At 43.7% G+C, this 13,131-nt stretch overlaps 1 protein-coding gene and 1 pseudogene across 1 annotated transcript in view; one reads left to right on the forward strand and one right to left on the reverse strand.

The window, feature by feature from the left end:
- LOC135716596 (uncharacterized) overlaps positions 1–8,590 on the reverse strand; it is an 82,352-nt gene extending 73,762 nt beyond the window's left edge. The window contains exon 1 of the mRNA XM_065238994.1: positions 8,474–8,590. The gene's annotated coding sequence lies outside the window, so the exon portion shown is untranslated. The remainder of the gene's footprint in view (positions 1–8,473) is intronic.
- A 584-nt stretch (positions 8,591–9,174) lies between these two features.
- Positions 9,175–10,858, forward strand: LOC135716109 (trehalase-like; annotated as a pseudogene).
- Positions 10,859–13,131: the final 2,273 nt, after the last annotated feature.

Genomic DNA, 13,131 nt, shown 5'->3' on the forward strand with positions numbered 1-13,131 from the left:
GTGCATTTTATCAACACGGTTTGCCATGTACGTGTAACGCTTGTAGCGGTCATGATTCCGCTGCATTATGAAATCATGAATTTCCATCATAAAATTGTCGATCATTGTTATGATTTATGGCATGGAACGCTTTTTTATTCATGATTTTTTATTCTTGAAAATGAAATTGGATTTCTTCCCGTGTATTAAAATACATAGTGCACTACTCGTTTGTGTTATGCGCGAGTAAGACCCGTGTAGTCCAACTGCTCTCACCCAGGTATGAAATCTCTCTCTCATTTGTCTCTTTCTCCTACAAATACTCCCGTATTTGAAAGAAGCACAAGTATGTGTTGCATCACTCTGAGTTTTTAGCCTATCCCTGTACAAAACTACCTTATATTTTTCAAATTTTCCTCAGCTTCATCACATATTTTATGCTTCGAAAAATCAGTATTAATTGAACAAGTAAGTTCCCTGAATTTATTCCAAAATCTATATTCTTTTCTTCTCTCTTAATTCTACGAAGATCTCTGAACAGCTTTAAACTTGGAAAGACCCCCATTATCTACAAATATTCTTGAACATCTGCAAAGTTCCTTGAACGAGATCCTTGAGCGACCTGAAAAATTTACGAAGTTCCCAAAACTTGAAAGAAGTTCCCTAAACTGAAGCAAGGATCTCTGAAGTTTGTAACCAGTGGTGTGTCTGTCTGTCTAAGATTGTTGAGATTGTCGCGAATTTAGTGTTTCGATTTAATTGTTATGAATGCCTGGAAAGGATTCAAATATGAGTGCCAACACTGCTCACCACCCACTAAACAGCAAGCAACCACTCCACGAAGTTCCGCTACTCACAGCCAGATACCGCTGACAGCAGTATTGGGAGGCCATCGGGAGGTGGTGTAAAGGGGGCCATGATGGGGTAAAATTGAGCTTAAGGAAAATGGATCAACGATCGAGAGCGCAAGGAAATCACTCGCCATCGTTGCTAGCGAATTACCTGGCAAAAGTCAAAAGTTGTAGTTGTAGACAAACCCAAAACGAATATGATTATACATCTATACATAGTGAAAGGTCGTTATTCGAAAAGGGAAATAAAGTCTGCACGAGTCTTGAGGCGTGAAACTCGATCAGTAGTGGAGGAGGAGCCAACCTACTAAAATATCCAGGACCTCGTAGTTTACCATTTAGCTACGCTAATAGTTAGCACCTCTGCTCAAGGGCGTAGCCAGGTTTCGAGTTAGGGAGGAGTGAAAAAAAATTAGTATGGAAAATTTGGCCGAATGCCATTTTACCGAACGCCATTTCACCGAAAGCCTTTTTTTCAGAGTTTAATGGGGGCAAAAATAGCGGCGCCGGTGGTGCAGAGGTAAGCTTGATTATCTATCACCCCAGCAGGCCTGGGTTCAATCCCAGTCGGCGCCGCCGGGATGTTCTGAGGCATAACATCTCTGATCACTCCTTCCTCCGGAAGGGAAGTAAAGCCGTTGGTCCCCAGTTCATGAGTTGATGGGTCGATAGGTAGGGTCCAGGTTGTGGGAGCTGCCTCCCTAGCGTCGGTAGCATTGGTGCTCAGCACGGAAAACAAGATCGACGGAAAACAAACTAAAGGAAAAAAATAAGGGGGGCAACTGCTCCTCCTCCTCCTCCCCCCTGACCCCTTCTGGCTACGCCTATACCTCTGTTTGTGTTACCACTAGCATCCCTAGGGACAGTCGCGCGACCCCATACAAAAACCGGTCGTAAAGACATTTGATCCCAAATTCAAATTGCCGTATGTTAACTAAATTTCAATGGATTTACGAAATGTCAAATGATTTGCTATGGGACTTTCTATTTAAATTATCCGACATTTTTTGGAGGGACGGATCTCTCGGGGGGCATATTTTGATGTTAGAGATGTATATATCACGAGATCCCAACGATATAGGATGTTGCTTCCTTCTGCAAAGATATTCAAAAATACAAGGTCTGCAGAATTATGGATAGTGTATGACAGTATTTACTCACTAGATGGTGCTACAACGAAAAGATGCGTCATCTTAAATACACATTATATAACGCTTTTTACAGATCCTGCTCATATAGATGATTCCCGTCTTCGGTAAAGTTGTTTAGATGGACAAGACCTATCATAAGGTAAACAGCTTGAATGCTGCATTTTTTGAGACTTGGCAAGTAAGTTTTTTTTTTTTCCTTGAAAATCTCTCGAGATATCGTAAGTGAGTTCCATGACGATATGTTTATGCATTGCATTGAAACTTGTCACTTTTCAGAATTAAAAATGGCGATTTTGTGAAACCACTGGACTTTTATCGAGTAGGTGTGAAAAGAGGCATACAAATGGATAAACAAGCAACCTGGGCTATTTCTAGTGACTAACAAAATGACTCGGGATCAAAACGTGGAATAAAACCCAGCCACTACTTCAATCTTTCGATGGAAAACAATATTGGAGGCGATAGCATCAGGTAATAAATCATATGAATACTTGGATAAATGTGTATTAAACTAATAACTCTTACACTATCATCAGGCTACGAAATTATCTGCGAGAGGTTCGAAAGCTACGGAATAGAAACGGCTTGTAAACTATAGTCGATCTATATCCATGGTACTATCTCCCCGTGTCTGTTCATAAAGTGCTCATACACGGGTGATTTCTTCGCGTTTGTGCACGTCAGCCCTCAACTTAGTGTTCTAGATGCACTTCTACAGTTGGCTCATTGCTTGACTAGCCCATTGGTCCCAAGTACATCTATAAGCGTAGCCCAACTAACATTTTCAGCTTTGTAAGCCAACTTTTCCAGCGTTGTACTGTAAAGTAGCTGAAAAGAAGCTGCAGATACAGCTACAAGCAAAAGCTAGCAAAATAGTTTTGGAGAGCGTTTACTCAACTTTCTCACAAACATTATTCAATTTGTCAGTCGCACTGAATAACATCAGCCAATGAACGCTAATGTCACTTTTATACACACACTAATCAACTTTCAACTTGTAGCTGCAAAACAAAGCTGAATATGTTACTCATTTGATGGCTTCTACACAACCAACCACTCTTGCTGAATAACATAAACATCAAAAGTGCTTTTTCAACAACTAAACAACCTGTACTCAGCTTATAAACTGTGTTAGAGCAACTTCGGAAGCATTTTCACAGTCAACTAGGTTTATTTTTAGACGCGTGCAGTTTTACAGCTTTTACTCTGCTCTTTTATAACTAATCGAGAAAAGTTATTCATTCGCACTATTATAAAGCCTCTACTCAGTGAATTTGTTGTAGAAGGGAATGTTGATTTGTTTACACAAGTTCAAAGTGTTGGCGTAGCACAGTTGGTAGTGTCAAGGTTTGCCAATGAGGTCGTCTCGAGTTCGATTCCAGGTTCCGGTGCAGGGTAAATAATTTGGTGATGATTTGTAAATAATTTCGATTAATTTGATTCACAGCAAAATAAACTCAATAAATTCCTTCATAAAAAACCGTAAACAGTATTTAACCCGGCTTCAAGAGAAAGCTGTGTAGTGATTATTGGACAACCGGGAAAAGGTTGAATAAGCGCCTTTCAAGTTCACACACAACTAAACAGCAGGATAACAGCTGTATAGAAGCGTTAATGGATATGCAATAAGAGCTTCTCCCGACTGTTCCAACAGCCATAAGTAGCTGACTAAGTTCGCCAAATTTGCTTGTATAGAGGTTGAGTAAAGGTTTCCTCATATCTTATAGCGTTTGAATACAGCTTGAGACTGTATAAATGAAATGAGTAAAGCGTTTACATTGTGAAAATTGTTAGTTGGGAGCCCATTATCGTACTAGAATCTGTAAAAGTTTGTATTTGTTTTGATTCGCCTAATAAATTTGACAGAGTTTAATGAGCGGTTCGTGGATTTTTTTTACGATTCGAGGGGTGCTTCAATTTTCTTGCATAAAAGTGGTCAATTCACGAAACTAAACCTAGAGCTCCGTTTTTTTTTTTCGAAAACATATGGAATGATATAAGAATACATTTGGAGTTGTGACAAAAACCTAGACCCCAATGGCTACGGAACCAGTCTTTCAGTACTATCTTTGATCTGGAACATCCTTAAAAGTAGTCTCCAACATTCAATGCTCTATAAGAGCTTATACAGACAAAATATGCTTTTTCAACTCAAAAATGGCTTATTCAGCATTTAATCAACTCAAATTGTGTGTTGGGCGACTGATGGAACTGATCCTAAAGCATCTGTGATGTAAGAATACATTTGGGGTCTTCGCACAAACATGGATGGCCACGGAAACGTCATACGGAAGATCCGGATCATTCGTTAAAGTGATCCTAGAGCTCCACGATTTTTTCGAAAACACTTTTGAAATATGAATAAATTTTGGATTTTGATATCATCATGGACCCCAATGGTCATGGAAATGGTCCTTCGGAAGATCAGGAACATCCGTAAAAGTGGCCAATCCATGAAACTGATCCTAGAGGTCCACGGATTGTTCATTTAAACACTTGGTACTGTGATATAGGAATGAATTTGGGGTCGTGACATAAACATAAACTCCGACGGCCACGAAAACAGTCTTTCAAAAGATCTGGAACAACTTTTTTTTATTGTGACTTTTAGCCAATTTGACTACTACATTACTAACTCAAAACATCCACAAGAGTGGTTAATTCATGAAACTAATCTTAAAGCTATACTGTTTTTCGAAAACACTTTGACCTGTGATGTAAGAATACATGTGGGGTCTTCGCAGAAAAATAAATCCGGATGGCCACGAAAACGGTTTTCCGGAAGATCCGGAACATCCATAAAAGCAACCAATCCATAAAACTGATCACACGAGTGGAACTTCGGATCAGAAAGTGGCTCCACTTGTCATTTGCGAACACTAGCGCACCTAGCGATAGAAGGCATCTTCTGCCTGCAGTTAAAATAGGCAGCATGCTATGATAGTGTGAGTGCACATAGAAAGTCCATGTGGAACGCTACCACAACACATTGCTTGTTGAGCAGTAAAACGAACCACCCCCCTTGCCCCCTTCATTCACCTTGGCCCCCTGCTCCACTCATACTCTCGAGGCCAAGCAAACTGCGCGTTACCGTTGGTAACCGTGTGTAGGCGAACAAGATTGTTGCCTATAAGCTTTTTCGATGGAGTATCGAGTGTATATTCCAAGTTGCGATGTTAATATCGAGGGAATTGTTACCGTTGAGAGTATAACTCGCGATGATTTCCTGAAAGGCGGGTTTGGTGTCTTTAAGAACTCTAACCTCCCGATAATTCCAATACAAGAGTGCATTCAAATGCATTCAGTGGCGCTGTTGGAGTGTTGGAGAGAAGCATAGGGAGCGTTCTTGTCGTGCCACTCTAAAATGTCCTTAGTGTTTGGAAATTCCGAATGCTCTCGCTGATTTTCCAAGGTACAAACAGCATGGAACAGTCTTTGAAAGCTCGCTTTCGGCGTTCCTTTGTGAAAGTCCTGAGAAACGTCGCTCCATCTTCCAGAATTACTTCGAGTAGCAACCCCTTTGACCTTCTCTCAAGGGCTCTGAACCTGAGGTTGGCAAGGGATGTCATTTCGTGTTCAAAGTCCCACCTAGGAAGCGACCCAAGAATGTCATAACACAGCCTCTGATACCTTTTCGTGTTGACCCCTCCACCGGGCTTCAAATCATTTGATTTTGATGGGGACTTTTCACGACTTCCAGTTTCTTTCAAGGCTCCAGATGTTCCAGCTTCACAGTTAGAACATAACGTTTGAAGCACATATTCACTTTTTCTGGAATTGTGGGCTGCATTATCAAAATCTTGAAGGCATCATTAGTTTGATGGTTCCGATGTTGAAAACTCTTTTGAAGCAACTAGCTTTTAATTATCCATGGCTTTCGTCGATCATCAACTTGGATGGATTGAATTTTTATCGTTTGTTCATGTTTATGTGTTTCGAGCCGCTGAGCCGGTTTTAAATAGAAATTACCCGTAGATCATTCACTCTCCTTCTCCATACTGATCTGGATCTTTTGAGTGGATCTGGATTACATTGCCCAACTCTACATTATTTTGACAATTGGTAAAATTTGATTTTTCATCTCACTTCTAGAGGGATTAATCAAAAAAGAGTAATCGTCAGAAGATAGCACTTTGACTTCGAAGTAACTTGCCCCACTTAAATCTAAAACGATTACTTTTTTGAGCGTTTAAATCACTACGTAGTATGAGAATCAATCACAAAAAAAAATACTTCCGGAGGAAGGCATTTATTGTCCCAAAAAAACTTCTGCCAAAACACCAAATGAATCAAATAACTTTTCTAGTTAAAAGTAGAATTCAAACGAATTGTTTGGTCGAATTATAGCCTATAATATTAAGTATGAATTTAGTTACAACGGAATCTATGTCGACAGTTCGGGTTTTAGTGTCATTTTGTCGTTTTTAACATTTTGTTTGATTTAACTCGTGAACATTGAAGTTGGTGGAAACGGGTTCCATACTACGAAGTAGCGTTGGCCCTAGTGATCTTCTAATTAGCCCTTTCTTAGATTTAACATGTTTCCATTCTGTTAAACAAATATTTCGTTACATGGTTAGAACATATATTTAGCCACATATCTTCGCAAATGAATTAACAAAATTTGATTTCAAAATAGATTCCGGCCATAGGGCTAAAATCTGGAGCAGTAGTGCCAAAACTGGCACACATTTTTTTTTTAAATCGCAGGGGTCACTTTTTATTATCTATGTATCTTTCCTTCAATCTACAATCAAGACTACATGTTTGTTGAAAAAATCACCTAAAAACAATCTTAAGCTAAAAAACGTTTGCTTGATACATGACATTAATACAACAGCAATAAAGTTCATTTTTCGTGAGATTTGAGAGCTTCCTAGGAAACATCTAGCCTAACACGGTTGTACGAAAAATTTCAGCATTTTCAAACTCAAAATAAAATTTAATCGTTGCTGTTCACCCTTACAGCTGCAATTAATTTAATTCAATAATGTTGCTTCAGATGCCGCGAAACGAGACCAATTCATTTTCATTATGACACACAGGAAAAAAAAAGAAGTCCCAATGTTAAACATTCACGCGCTCACTCTGTCTATTCGTTATAAAGTAATAAATTCTATTTTCTTCGCAACCACTTTACGACGCACCTTAAATTCCGCGTGACTGTGTTGCTGATTTTCCACTCCCTAATCCTTCTAATCATTCACCAAGCGCACTCGTATTTGCACATTGATATTCTTGTTATCCTCTCCTTTCTCTCTCACACACAGTGTTGCGCTTTTGCACGTTTCACTCCATTTACCGTTTTCCCCTAAGTTTCCTTCACTCTCTGTATCACAAATCTCGCTGCACAAATGGGAAGAAAAACATAGGATAAGCGGAAAAAATAAACTAGTGAGGTAATCACGATAATCCTCACACACGCACACACGGAACACAGTGCACGGTGAGGGCAAACAGAAATGTAAACAAATTCGATCGAACTGTGCGAGGATTAGGCGAACAAATTGCATTCTTCACGAGCAGAGTAGGCGATGTATTTTCTTGACGTTTCTTCAGTCTCTTCTAATCCAAGGAGCCGTTGTTTTCTTGTTCACCCAGCCAACGCGATCGATGATGGGTGGGTGGGTGTCCAAGTAGAAATTTTTCCCAGATTTTGAGGAATTTCATGCACAATTTCCACTTGCACGCTTTTCGTTCTCACATTCTCACTGATTTTGATTTGCGTGAAAAATGTGTGTAACCGCTGATGTTGGCGGAAACTTGGCGTAGTAATCCTGGGTTGCGGACGTGTGTTCGTTGGTGTGCATGCAGTTCAGCAGACAACCAATGCGATGACATCGACCGACGACGATGAGGCGACTTGTCGACGTGCATATCAAATTACAAAGTGTATAATTGTGCGATTTTCACACGTATTTCACCGCGCGCGATTAGCGGGTGGTTTCCTTCAACGGGACTCTCACCAATACCAAGAACATGAGAGGGGACCATCCTAGTAGGCGGATCTCACCAGAACTCACACACTTGTTCTCTTCTTTTCGTCTTTTCTTGATCCATTTTCCCCCATTCACTCAGCACTCGTTTTCTTCACATCTTCTTTGTCCCCCTCACCACTGCTTCACATATGGGGGAGGTTCAAAGAGGAAAAATATTTTTAACCCACTATTGCTTATTTTACTTCTTCTTATTCTTCCATTTTCTTTTCATGTGAGAAAAACGCAAAAAAGAACTAATTTTCGGTCACACTAATTCATCTTCCATTTTTCTCTCGTTTCTCGCTACCAACTGTGCAACTTTGTCTCGCTTTTCACTTTTCACACGGTGCCACGGATTCGCACCATTAAAATCAACCCACGGATGGCCATTGACGGATAGCCCACACGTACTGGATCTTCGGGATTAACCTCCAAAACTATTCGTTTCCAAAACCGAACGCACACATTTCATAAATTCCACCAAATTCCATCCGAGGAAAAACCACCATCATACCAATTAAGTAACCACCAGCTAAGCCAAAATCAGATGAAAAAGGTTGGTCCCTCTAAGCAGCACGATTTTCCGCACCGATCCACACACACGCGGCTTTTCCGAGAGCTCCGAAAAGAGAGACGACTTACGAAAAACTGACACGGGAAAATCTCGTACGCACCGTTCTGGGTCCACCACGGCAAGCGAGACAGTCGCGGACAGCTTGACGCATGCGCTTTTCCGGTGGAAATCCACTCAATCCGGCGGTGGTTGGCTGAGATCCGATGATCGACCGGGCGCCTAAATGCATGCTATAGGGTGGGATCGGAGCAGTGCTGCTATGTCAGTTATTGAATTTGTAAAATAACAATGTTGTGACTTTTATTAGAATTTCCATGGAAAATCAAGTTAATAACTACCGCATCAAAGCCACCCAACCACACAATCAAACACGATCCGCCGTGATTAACGTCAGTCTTCACCCACGGCCCTTGCATGCATGTTTGATCGCGATATTTATTTTCTTAACAAATCATGCTTCAACATGAAAAAACAAATCATAATGCATGATAATGACTCCACAACACCTATTAGTTGTGGTGAATACCTGTAGAACCAATCGTTCTATTTCGGAGAAATTTTGTTCAAATTTTGGCTGCAGAGCGGCTAGCGAGGATAACCTTCACAAAGACAACGATTCCCAGCCTTCAGGACAGAACAGAATGGTCTGCGATCAAGCACTACGCGATATCTACTGCCATGGAAAGCTGCTCGATACGGTACAGATGGCGAGCATCTTCGTCGACTTGAAGGACGCCCAATGAAACGTTGGCCACGTTCAACGATTTCATGGAGCAGAAGAAGGAACAGCCCAGTAGGCAGGAACTGCAGGAGTGGGTCGAGTCGATGTTCGAAAAGCCGGGTGCCGAATTCGAGGACTGGATCCCGGATGACTGGGTCGAGAACCCGCGTTTTCTGGAGAACATGCGGGGCTTTGCCAAGAAGCTGAACGGCATCTGGCACGAGCTGGGCCACAAAATGATTGCGGATGTAGATTTAGAGAATTTTATTACTGGGATTCATACTGGATTGTACTGGGACTGCTCCATTCGGAAATGAATAAGACGACCCGTGGAATGTTGGAAAATTTACTTTCCATAGTCTGGTGATACGGTTTCATCCCGAATGGTGGTCGCATCTACTACAGCATGCGATCGCAGCCTCTTCTACTGTGCGGAATGGTCAAGTCGTACGTGGATGCTACCAACGATACTAAATTTGCCATGGATACCGTGGATACACTGGAGCGAGAGTTTGAGTTTTTCAGAACAACTACCCAAGTAACCAACAAGCTAACTACCCGATGATCGCCCTTTTTTCGATATAAATTAAATATAGGGTTTCCGAACTTTATATCAGTCGTATAGCAGCCTTATATAGCAAAAAGGGCGATTAACGGGCTTGGTGGTTACTTGGGTATATTGTGGAAGTGAACGGGCACCAACTAGCGGCCTATGAATACAAATCGAGCGGGCTACGGCCCGAGTCCTATCGCGAGGATGTGATCAATGCTCGTATATTCGATAAGGAAGACGACAAGCAGGATTACTGGAAGTGGTATGAACTTCTCCAGCCGATGGTTCATAATGGGGTGTTTACATCTGTGCGGATTTACTCGCGTTAGTCTGCTCGCCAACTAGCACGAATTTCAGTTGCTCCTGAAATTTCATGGTGGTAGACTCTGATGCCCTGTTTACATTATGCGAATGAGCTTTTTTGCTAGCAGCTAGCTCATAAGCATAAGTGTAAACACCCTATAAAGGACGGTACGAACAAGGGTAATCTAACAGATCTGAAGTGCCGATGGATCATTGCCGTCGAGTTAAATGCGATCCTTTACTGGAATGCGAAAAAATCTCGAAGTTCTATGCACTCAAGAACGACATCCGGAAGGCACAGATGTACGAAGCGAAAGCGGATGAAATCGAGAAAGCCGTTGATGCAGTATTATGGAACGAGGAAGAGGGAGCCTGGTTGGATTACGATCTGATCAACAAGAAACACCGGCACTACTTCGTTCCGACAAATCTGTCGCCGCTCTGGACGGGATGTTATGATAATAATGACACTAGCCTACCGAAGAAGGTCCTGGCGTACATTGAATATATGGAGCTGGACAAGTACCCGGGAGGTGTTCCAAACACGCTGGCCGATACGAACGAACAGTGGGACTTCCCGAACGTGTGGCCACCGATGCAGCACATGCTGATCATGGCCCTTGACGGAATGGACAGTGCCGGAACGAAGGCGCTGACATTCAAATGGGCCCAGCGGTGGGTGCGCGGCAGCTACCTGCCGTACAACAATACGCGCGCCATGTTTGAGCAGTACAGTGCAACCGAGCTAGGAAAAAAAAAAAAAAAAAAAAAAAAAAAAAAAAAAAAAAAAAAAAAAAAAAAAAAAAAAAAAAAATGCATCAAACTGTCTGCTCACCGCATCCTTCAAACACTGCAACATTCAGCAACATTTCTGACGTATAACTACGTCTTTGTCGACTATACTGGGGTACAAATCTAAAAATATGTGTTATGAAATAGTGTTAGGTTTTGAAATCTTGTAACTTTGTCATTTATAGATGAAATTAAAATCCAAATACGCCAATCGATAGGATATTACTTAACGAATCTGTTGAAATAATCACTGTTTTCATGAACTAAACGTTTTCCCCAAACCCAGTCATCATAAACGAATAACACTTGGTTGCACGTCATTTTGCTTGAACCTGAAATGATATAAAACAGCGCTGCTTTCCTGCCTCTGCTCAACATCATGATTCGCTGCCAGATTGTTGAGCAGTTCAGTCGATTTGAATTCTCTCTCGTTTCGTTCGTTCGTTCGCAAGTCGAATTAGCTCCGCGTTGTATAGTGACGCTCTCGCTGACCCAGCCATGGGTAAGAAATCGCGCGGTAACGCGAGTGCCGGCTTACCGGGAAAACAGACTCTCCCAGGAGACGGCGCGACCACCGAGCCAGCTCAGAAGAAGCAGAAGAAAACCCCATTGCCCGTCCCGACAGGCGTTGCGGACCCGCAGCCGGGGCCTCCCGGAACTAAACGACCCAGACCTGAAGACATCAGCGCCACCGCATCGGCAGCAAAAAAGCTGCTGAGCAACAATCCGTTCTCCGCCCTGCAGAACGGAGCCCAGCCGCAGTCGGACCCTGAGACGGTGCCTAAAAAAGTTAAGTTGCCACCCTTCTATGTGAAGGGCTTCCCTCCCGGGCTATGGGAGCAGCTGGATTTCTACATTAAGCAGGGCCTTCGCTGCACCATTCAACGGTGCACGGAAGGCTACAAACTGATGGTCTCGGCCGAAAATCACTACAACGCAGTCCAGGCCCTCTTGGACAGGATGAAGCTGGAGTACTTCTCCCACGACGTCGAGGCCACCAAGCCGCTGAAAGTGGTGCTGCGCGGGCTCCACGACATGGACACCACCACCTTAATGGACGAGATTAAGGCGAACGGCCTCAAGCCGGTCGAAATCCACAAGATGACCCGCAGCAAGGCCATCAAGTATCGTGACCAGCTCTACTTGGTCCATCTGCAGAAGAACTCCACAACCGTGAAGGATCTCCATACGACACGCACACTGTTCCACATCGTAGTGAAGTGGGAGCGGTATAAGCCAACCCACCGTGGCGTCACTCAGTGCTCGAACTGCCTATTGTTCGGGCACGGCACCAGGAACTGCCGCATGGCCAGCCGCTGCATCAAATGCGGCAAAAACCACAAGATCGACGACTGCGACAGCATCGAGGAAGCCGCTCCCACATGCGCCAACTGCGGTGCTGCCCACAAGGCCACGAGTAAGGCCTGTCCGAAGCGGGCCGAATACGCCGAGATCCGGAAGAAGGCCTCGTCCAACAACCAGCCCGGTCGCAAGAAGGTCCCGGAAAACAACGCGCAGAACTTTCCTCCGTTATCACCGGTCCAACCACGGCCAATTCCAGTGTTGGCGCCGCTCCCGCTCAACCAACAGTTGGCTGCTGCCCAGTCGGCTGCCGCTGCAGTACCTAGTCAAGCCTCCGGCCCATCGACGGATCCCCCTGCTCCGGGATTGGCCGGTACAACCGGTGAAGCTACAGACGATTCTCCGCTGTCAACGGATGAGATCGTCACACTGTTGGCCCAGGCCATCATCATCAAGCGCACCTGCGCAACAAGAACACAACAGCTCCAAGCTATCATCTCCTTCGTCGCTAATTATGGACCGTGAACCCATAAAGATCGCCAACTGGAACGCTCGCTCCGTAGGGGCGAAAAACATTGAGCTTGCAGACTTCCTCCGCAAGCACGACATCGACGTGGGCCTCCTCACCGAGACCCACCTCAAGACCGGTGACAGCTTCTGGCTGCCCGACCACAGCATTGTCCGGCTTGATCGCACCAGCTCCAGGGGGGGCGGTGTCGCGGTCATCATCAAGAAAGGCATCAAGTACTGCACCCTACCCCACTACCGCACTTCCATCATCGAGGCCGTCGGCGTAGAGGTGGAAACATCGACCGGAATCATCCGGTTCATCGCCGCCTACTGTCCCCGGCAATGTACCGTTAGCAATGGTACAGCACAGCAGTTCAAGAACGACCTTGCCATCATAACCCGCACCAATGCCCGCTT

The sequence above is a fragment of the Ochlerotatus camptorhynchus genome, unplaced genomic scaffold (assembly GCF_037179485.1).
Source record: "Ochlerotatus camptorhynchus isolate MF236.1 unplaced genomic scaffold, CSIRO-AGI_Acam_v1.1 ptg000046l, whole genome shotgun sequence".
Taxonomy (NCBI): domain Eukaryota; kingdom Metazoa; phylum Arthropoda; class Insecta; order Diptera; family Culicidae; genus Ochlerotatus; species Ochlerotatus camptorhynchus.